Source organism: Typopeltis vanoorti, chromosome 20 (assembly GCF_054136105.1).
Source record: "Typopeltis vanoorti isolate ZY-2024b chromosome 20, IOZ_Tvanoo_1.0, whole genome shotgun sequence".
Taxonomy (NCBI): Eukaryota; Metazoa; Arthropoda; class Arachnida; order Uropygi; family Thelyphonidae; genus Typopeltis; species Typopeltis vanoorti.
Window position 1 is genome coordinate 29,401,634 of NC_143568.1, and position 9,828 is coordinate 29,411,461.

Genomic DNA, 9,828 nt, shown 5'->3' on the forward strand with positions numbered 1-9,828 from the left:
CAGTTCGATTCCCGTATTGAAATTTATAAAAATAAATGAAATAGAGAATATATGAAACATATAAAGTACTTCTCAAAATCATAAATGTATTGACGTTCTTCAAGAGCCAAGATACCTCGTAACGTTTTCATGCACATTCACCTAGTTCAATAGGTGAGATGGCCGGTACATGAACTTAGGTGTATTTTTTTATAAAATAAAATGTTTAGAAAATCGATATCGTAATGGACTCACTTCGAATATTATATTATATAAAGTACTTCCTAACTACACGTGCAGTTTTTGATTTTATTCAAAATGAACTTAAACTGATTGATTTCGTTCATAATTATGGTAACTGCGGACAGCATGCATGTGTTAAATGGCAAATTAAATAAATTACAATGTTTTATATTTGAGAGGGAGAAGAAAAAGGAACTAAGCATAAATATATCAAAGAATATCCTACCACAATTTCTGAAATCTATCGGATGTGTATATATATTTATTGCGCGCGCGCAAACTACGTCCACAGATGAGAAACCCTTCGACAATTCTGCGCATGTCAGCGAAAGGAGAATCCATTCCGATAATAGGGCAATCAATCCGTCTTGCGGGATGGGTTGTTTATTATTGCACATCGAAAAATAAACTTTTCTTTTATGAACATTGTAGTTTTTAAAGTAACTATTCTGCTGTGTGTGTATATATATATATATATATATATATATTAACATACAGTGGCGGCTCGTGGCTTGAAATCATGGGAGTGCTGCAACTTTCGAAATATACATACTGTAAGTACAGTGTATACCTGTTTGGATAAAATATAAAAATTATGGTAAAAAATAAACATTAAAAAATATTGTTTATTATCGATAAAATTATAAATTTGGTATAATTAAAAAATTACTTAAAAATAAAATATATTCTTTGTTTCATGAAAAAATATTGTTTATTATCGATAAAATTATAGTTTAGTATAATTCAAAATTAAAATAAAATCCATTATTATAACCCCAATAATGTTCTAAAATAAAATATAATTCAAAATTAAAATAAAATCTATTATCATAACCCCAATAATGTTCTAACATAAAAACTATATAACAAATGTCTTTAAATGTCCAAATATTTAAAGAGACGGAGTAAACACGATAAGCACTACGAACACAACTACTACTGGCGCAAACTGTATATAAACAAAAGTGGAACTGCACGTTTTCTATTCGAAAGTCCTTTCTATATTAGTCGCTGAATGATTTGTATAAGTGAAAAAAAAGTAGCATTGTTTCAAAAATGCTGGGTATAATACATATTCCAATATCCTGCCCATAATGAATCAAGCTTTAAATACTGGAATAATTCCTCAACAATGGAAACAAGGCCTTATTGTCCTATACCCCAAAAAGGGCACTCCTAATTGAATGGATAACTACAGAGGTATTTGTTATCAATCACAGTTAAAATTTACAATAGGATGATAATAACATAGAACCGTACTTAACACCACTTTTAAGAAAAAACCAAGTCGGATTTCTAAAAAAACGATGTACAATAGAACAGATACATTATTATTATTACGGGCGACTCCAAGGAGTCCTTAGACTCATCAAGGGAGGCCCCAAAAATCATGTCCATCACAACTATTTGACATTCACACAGTATTTATCATACGTTGCCTTGAACTCATTCACTGTCATAGCACCCACAACAGACTCTGGCAGCTTATTCCACTCATTCACCACTCTAAAAGTAAAAAACCTAGCTCTAACACTCTTGTCCAGCTTCCATGGATGTCTCCTAGTCCCACCACCAGTCCTGTTCTCAAAAATATCCTCTGAATTAATCCTATAGAAACCCTTCAGCAATTTGAATGTCTCAATCATATCTCCCCTTTTCTGTCTATCAACCAATTTCTGCAACCTATTATAAGGGTCATTCCATAGACCTGCTATCATCTTGGTCACTTGCCTCTGGATCCTCTCCACTTCCTCCCCATCAAGAAGAAACCTAGGTGATCAAATCTGGGCACAGTAGTCGAGATGGGGTCTTATCAAGACTCGATATAGAGGAACAATAACTTGCTTGTCTCTGCTCGTCAAAGTATTCTTCAGCATCCAAGTGATTTGATGAGCTGATTTAGCCACTTTTGCAATGTGTCCCCTAAACTTCAACTCCCTATTCAACAACACTCCCAAGTCCCTGGCCTCATCAGTCTCTTGGAATGAATCCCTCATCAATCACATTCATCAGAAGAAACATAGAAGGTTCACATAATAAAAACTTACCACTCATTTTAATCTTTATAGACTTCAAAAAAGCCTTTGACTCCATTAATAGAGAAGCAATGTTTAAAATACTCAGCTTCCATGGTCTACCCTCGAAACTCATACAAGCAATCTCAGCACCTTATAAAGATTACAATGGGACAGTAATTTTTAAAACAGAAACATCTGAATCATTTCCAGTGACAAGAGGAGTCCTGCAAGGTGATGTATTAGCACCTTATTTGTTTTTAATATGCTTGGACTACATCTTCTGGACCATCAACACAGAAGATCTTAGACCCGTAGAAAGAGTAAAGGATTTTCAATACCTTGGATCGTACATCAGCAATTCAGAAAACGTAAACAGCTGACTCTAGTCTTCCATAACAAATTTCCCCATCTGGAAATTATCATTAGTATCATTAAAGACAAAATTAAGACTATACCATGTAACCAGTAGATCCATCTTCTTGTATGGTTCTCAAACCTGGACAATAAGCACCAAAAGAACTACAGATCTAATTAACTCCTTTGGAACTACATGTCTCAGACTGATCCTTGGATACACCTCGACAGACTGCGTCACTAACTCTGCTGTGCTAAATCTGGCTAAGCAAGAACCACTTGTCAGTATAATCAAAAAACTATAACTCATATAGCTTGGGCATCAACTCAGATATCCTGAGGTCTCGTCCTTTTGCTGAGGAAGATCATGCAAACAATTTTGGCAATACATATGTGAAACAATCAGTAGGCCGAACTGCAAAACTCCATCTGACATCTACCAGTTAGCTCAAGATAGAGAGACTTGGAAGATCATAATTTGCAATTTTTAATTTTAACATAAATCCCTTTTCACATTATATCATATTGTGAATAAACTACGTATTTATGTATGTATGTATTTCAGAAGAGATGACAGCCGGAATCACGATCGTTATTAGGGCCTGGACAAGCATTTTTTGCTGTCTAAATTAAAATTATTTAAAGACGTTTCATGGTTGAGATACTATTTTACTATTCTATAAGCGAACTACCCCCCCCCCCTGGACATTGCCTTAGTGGCTTACAGCAGCCATGGATGTATTTCATTTGAAAAAAATATCTGTGCATGCTATTGCATGACTGTTTAGCTTTTCACAGTCCACACTTGAGAACTGACAAATGGAAGTCCACAGGTAACACTGAGTTCAGGATACGTCTAGTTGAGCCTAAAAATTGACAGGCAGTAGCTGACTGGATGAAAAAAGCTGAGCACCTCATCTCGCTATCAGACCTTAGAGACTCTGTATGTATATGGCTATTTCAGGATATACACACATGCAGAGCCTTCATGCTATGTATTCATAGGTGCTTCAGGACATAAACGAATTTTTATTGAAACACTGTAACAATAGATAACAATAGATATAACATCATTCACTGGTATGAGTCAAGGCATAGAATCTTCGTTCACTGGAAGTCACGTAACACGTTATATCATTCTGATGGATGAATTTGGACAGCATAATGGTTCATCAACTGTACATTATAATGATGTACAGATTTTTCTTATAGCATGGATTAGGATCTCTATCATGCAGCATGATTGCTAGAACTAACAATGATATTTTTTGGTTTCGAAATTAAACCGGAAAACATGTAAGAATGTTACATATCAATGACCGTCGCCTTGATCCATGCAAGGATTACTCACTAGCTGAGTACTACACAGTGATCGGTATAATCTTCAGTGATGCAAAGCTCGCTGTGATTGGGCAGTGAAACCCTGGAAAGATGTCACGTGTGGACTGACAAAGTACAATGTGCACTCATCAAACGAGTTGGGCGTGATGGTAACTGCCAATAATTAATGGTTATTCCAGAGTGCGTATTCGCAGTTAAGGGTAGTGGTTAAACATCAGAAGATAAAGTTTTGAATAATTCTGTATTTTGTATGCCCCAGCATAAGCAACACAACATTTATGGATTCCATTTATGGATTAAAAAAAAAAAAAATAGCCGTTTTGGCTTTTCATCTCATTTATGGATTCCGTTAAGTCATTTCCATACAACTGCAATTGCTTGCTGTTGTGGAAACATTTTATTTGAACATCAACATGATAATGCACCAAATTATACTATAATTTTCGTAGGTAGAAATGAGAGCATTAAGGTTAGAATGGCTATTATAGAATCCCATTTGATCTAGAATTTTTAAACCAGAATCATTTCACTGTTATTTACAAATGTAGTGATATCAGTGATGTAACCATTTCTCCAAAAATCCGCAATGAGAGAAACGAAATTTTCAATGAACTGAATGAGCTTGTTTTAGGTGTTCAACAGAATGGGTATTATTATTATTATTATTATTATTATTATTATTATTATTAAGAGAGAAATAATCACCACAGAAACCAGGAGACCAGATCTGCCCGCAGTAGTCCAAGTGAGGTCTTATCAAGGCCTTGTAAAGAGGCAAAATGACTTCCTTATATTTACATATCAAGGTTCGTTTTTTCAGCATTGCCATTATTCTCTGAGTTGTATTTACAATGTTTGCAATATGACCCTTGAATTTCAACTTCTTGTTGAAGTTCAAGGGTTCAATCCCTAGCCTGAGGGATCTCAGGTTAATGATCCTGACAAAGCAAAAGGTATATCAGGAATGAATAAGTTCTGAATGTATACGTTCCAAGTTTGCAACTTTATTTCTTGACGAAAAGAGTTTCCTTCAAACGCAATTTGCTTAGCGTAGTCTTTTGCCTTTTATCCTGTTGATTGCTACCACCGCGTTACCCCTTTGCGCGCGATTCGAAAATTTGAATTTCTACCCGCTTTCTCGAAATTGTCAGTTATATAAATTGCCACAAGCTGATTCGTCTGAATTTGCGGTTGTAATCTCCAGAAATAGTGTTCGTTCTTAGGTTTTGGATACCAGTGTATTTCTCTTCCTTTTCCAATATATCTTCATTTTTTTTTTTGAAAATGAGGTGACCAAATCTGTGCACAGTAATCCATATATGTCCTAATCAAAGAATTATACAATAACATATTTAATTCTGCATCTCAGTGTCCTATACATCATTGCCATAATCTGTTGTACCGTGCTCACAATTTTAGCAACGTATCCTTGGAACTGCTCACAACCACTTCGAGATCTCTTATCTCCCCCACCTCTTCTAGATATTCTCACCAATTCTATAACCCTCATCCCATTTTTGCTTCTCAAAATTTAAAACCTTACATTTCACAGCACTGAACTGGTAACTTCACTACTTATTCAGCTAGTGCATTTACGTTTTCTTTGCAAAACCACAACATATTCATAATTCTCCACAATTTTGATTCATCATCTGCAAGCAACTGTGTATCACCATTCGGACTTTTCCCAATATTATTAACATAAAAATTAAACAGCAATGGCTCAAAAACAGATGCTTAGGGCACATTTCTAGTGATTTTACACTTCTTGATATCACTCCTCCATAGACAACCTACTTTTACCCATTAAACAGTCAATCTCCAATCCAGCACACTAATCTCCATCTAACTCCATCAGTTCCAATTTGATTACCTGCTTGTCATATGGCACTCTATCCAATGCCTTTGCAAAATTTAAATATATCATTGTGCATGCATGATCCATATCCAATTAATTTGTCACCTTGTTATAACAATTAAGTAGATTACTAACAGACAGTCTTCCTTTAGCAAACCCATGCTGACTATCAAAGGGAATATTGCTGTTGTGAACCCATTTCTGAATCTTGGTCCTAACTGGTCTCTCTAACACTGCTGCAACTACAGACACCCAGATTGACCTATAATTCAAAACCTTAGTCTTATCAATTCCCTTATGAAGCAGAAGAATATTGCCTTAATTTCTGGCCCAGTGCAAGAAGTGAGTCTTGCACTGGGCCAGAAATTAAGGCAATAAATTAAAACGGTAAGCCAAAACTGTTGTTAACTCCCTAGAACATTCCATCAAAAACCTGGTGATAAATCCTGAAGTTCTATGGTCTTATTAACATCAAGTTTTCTCAGTTTCTCATATACCTTCTACTCAGTCACCTTCAGTGCCTCCTCCTCCGACATATCAAAAACCGCCCTACGATTTTTTAGCTTGATTAGTTAAATTCTGCTGATGCTGCAATTTTACAATTTTACTGAGTGGATCACTTTCTTCTTCCACTCTTTGTACTATTTATGCAAATACTTATTACCACTCATCTTGTGCTGCTTCCATAATACTTTGTTCTTCCAGATTGCATGCCTACTTGTATATTAATTCATTTCACACCTTCACCAGATAGTTCTTCAGCGGGGCCCAAGCAGTACCGTTTTCCTTTCATTCCGGTTCCTCATCCCATGATGCTACTGCAAGTTGTCTCCTTTATTTTTCTTAATCAGCAGGCTTATAGTTCCACATATATCCCTTTCTAACAGAAATCCAGGTGGTCACTTCATGGTTAATCTCAAACTGGTGGAAGTTTGACACATGATTTATAATATCACCATCTGATGAAATGATCAAATCCAAGATCTTTGATCCTCGTGTGCCCTTTGTTATATAATGCCGAAGATACTTGTCTCTCATAAATTCATTCTCTTTTCCCCTGGATGCTGTTTCTTCATTCCATTCTATATTGCTATAATTAAAGCTGTCCATAACGATCACTCTAGTCTTATTTACTAGTTGGCTGATTTTCCTATTCATTTCCTTCTCTCTGCCCTCCTCCTTACCAGGTCTATACCAAGATTCCCTTAAATACTGTATTTCATCGTACCCATCTGTACCTCATACCATAATGCCTTAAAACCGCTGTCACTATTTGATCCTTACAACTTCCCCTTAGATTGGTAAGACTCCTCTGCTACCATCATTAATAGTATTCCTTCTCCCTTTCTGCCCTATCTTTCAGGAAAAATTGTCATATTCGTCTATCCCTAATCCTCTCAAGATGTTATTGTCATCTAACCATGGCTTGCTTATTCCTAAAGTTCTGGCATTAGTAAACAAACTTAAAAAAATGATTCCTAGTTCTTGTTTAAAAAAGAGTCAAAATCATTAATGAAAGTAAAATTAAAATCAATTACATTAATTATTGAAATAGCAAAAATATCAAATACTTTAAAGTTAAAAAATTAACAAAATATCAGATTTTTTGTCTTGAACATTTCAGTCATGATTTGTGTGTGTGTGTGTGTGTGTGTGTGTGTGTGTGTGTGTGTGTGTGTGTGTGTGTGTGTGTGTGTGTGTGTGGTTGTAACCTGAAGTGTGACTGTGATGCAGAGGGAGATTATAAAAATTCGAATTCCCAATCTTATGTTTCTTTGTCCTGGACACTAAATATTACTCATAAAGATGTATCATAATCCTTTGGCACAGCTAGAGCTTTTGCCGCCCCTCTCAATACACACCAAAAATACTACAAAAAGTCAAAACGACATATAGGGAAATAAATTAAAACATTATGTTTATTTTTGAAGTAAAACTTTAATTTCAACATTCTAAAATGTTATTTTTCTTGCTTTTCTGTTAGCAAAATCGTCGATGACATTGGCGAAGTCTATCTCATAGTAATGTAGGGAATTCTTAATCAATTTTATTTAGAAAAACTCCTCTCACAACTAGCAATATTTACAGCAATTGTGAGGAAAATTCGCAGTAGTATTACAATATTTGGAAACGAGTTCTCGAGACTGTATTTTAGAATTAACTTCAAAAGTTCAAGAAGATCTAAAATGCCGCCCGGAGCGGACCCCCCGCCACCACCACTAGCTACGCCTGTGCTTAAATTTGGTACATTTAAGGTATTCAGAGGCGTAGCTATGGAGGGAGGGAAGGGGGGGATTCTCCCCTGGAGACACCTTGAACCTTTTTGAACTTTTGCAGTTAATTATGAAACAGAGTCTCGAGAACCTATTTCCAAATATTGTAACACTACTGCGAATTTTCCTCACAATTGCCGTAAATGTTGCTAGTTGTGAGAGGAGTTTTTCTAAATAAAATTGAAATGTAAGGAAGTTGATTTCTTTACGAAGTTCATCAGGAATTATTCACTTGGAATTATTTCTACTTTGGCACATAGAGCTCACTCTCTTCTTGAGGACCCTGATGAACTTCGGAAAGAAATCAATTTCCTTACATCTACCTTCAGACTGAATGGTTATTCTCAAAAAATTACTAAAAAATTCCTTTTCAATCCTCCTAGTCGCCATACTCAAGAAATGAATAATGTTAAAGGCAATACATCCATTCCATGCATAAGCACAGTTTCTCAAAAATTAGCCAAGGTTCTCAAAAAATATAACATTTGAACTTTATTTACTCCGCTTCCTAAGATCCGCTCCCCAGTGAGCCGTCCAAAGCCCAGCCATCACAATCTAAAATATCCCATTGTGTATAAGATATGGTGTGCTGTGATACTTTGGCCAGACGGATAAGTCTATTGAATTGTGTATGGAGGAGCACAGGAAGGACATCGCTTACAAGAGAACACGTGGCAGTGCTTTATCCAGCCATGTCCTTTTTTCTGTCAATTCTGATGATGAAAACCATGGCCATACAATCCTTTGGGATAGATCTAACAACATTTTACGTTGCCATGATGAACTGGAGAGAAAAATTGTAGAATCTAGAAAAATCACCCTCAATCCTGTACATTTAAATAATAATTTAAGCTATAACCTCCCAGACTATCATTCTGCTGTGATCAAATACTGGCACTCACGAGATGCCATACTCACGCACTCACCAAACAATGTGACCAACGAAGGAACTACTTTAAATACGTTAACTACAACGTTTTCAAGTTAAATATGTATAGTGACTTTCCTGTGCTATTCACAGTTTTTTTATCATGAATGTTTAAGGTTTTTTATTTTATAAAAACACCTGAAGAAGGCTGTAAAAAGCCGAAACTAGTCGTGTGATACTATTAAACCTTTTTTCTCGGTTTTCCTCATTCAATTCTTTTTAAAAATATGTTTAACAACCGAGTAGATGAACCTCCATGCAGATATATATATATATATATATATATATATATATTAAAAATAGATATCTAATGACTTTAAACCGAGATAAAATATTAAGTTTTAATGAAAATGATACAACTGGTTTCAGTCTTTTACAGCCTTCATCAGGTATCCACTAAAGGTAGAACACAATAATAAAAATTGAAGTTACAAAAAACTGAGAATTACAGGCAAAAATGCAATACATAATTGACACAAAAACGTTGTATTTTTCCAAGTTGTTCTATCCAACGCGTCATTGTTTGTTGCGTGCGTGCTTGCAAGTTCTCGTGAACGCCAGTATTGAGCAACTGCAGCATGGCTATCAGGGATGTTGTAACTCAAATTGCTGTTCAAATGTTCAGGATTAAGGAGGATTTCATTGGACTCCACGATTTTCCTTTCAAACTCATCACTGCAGCGAAAAATGTTTTCGGATTTATCCCAGCAAACTGGGTGACTCTGTAGATCATCATGAGGATTGTTTGAGAAAAGAACATGACAGGATAGCGCAGATGCATGTGATCTTTTATAGGAGATGTCTCTCTTATGCTCCTCTATACGTAGTTCAATA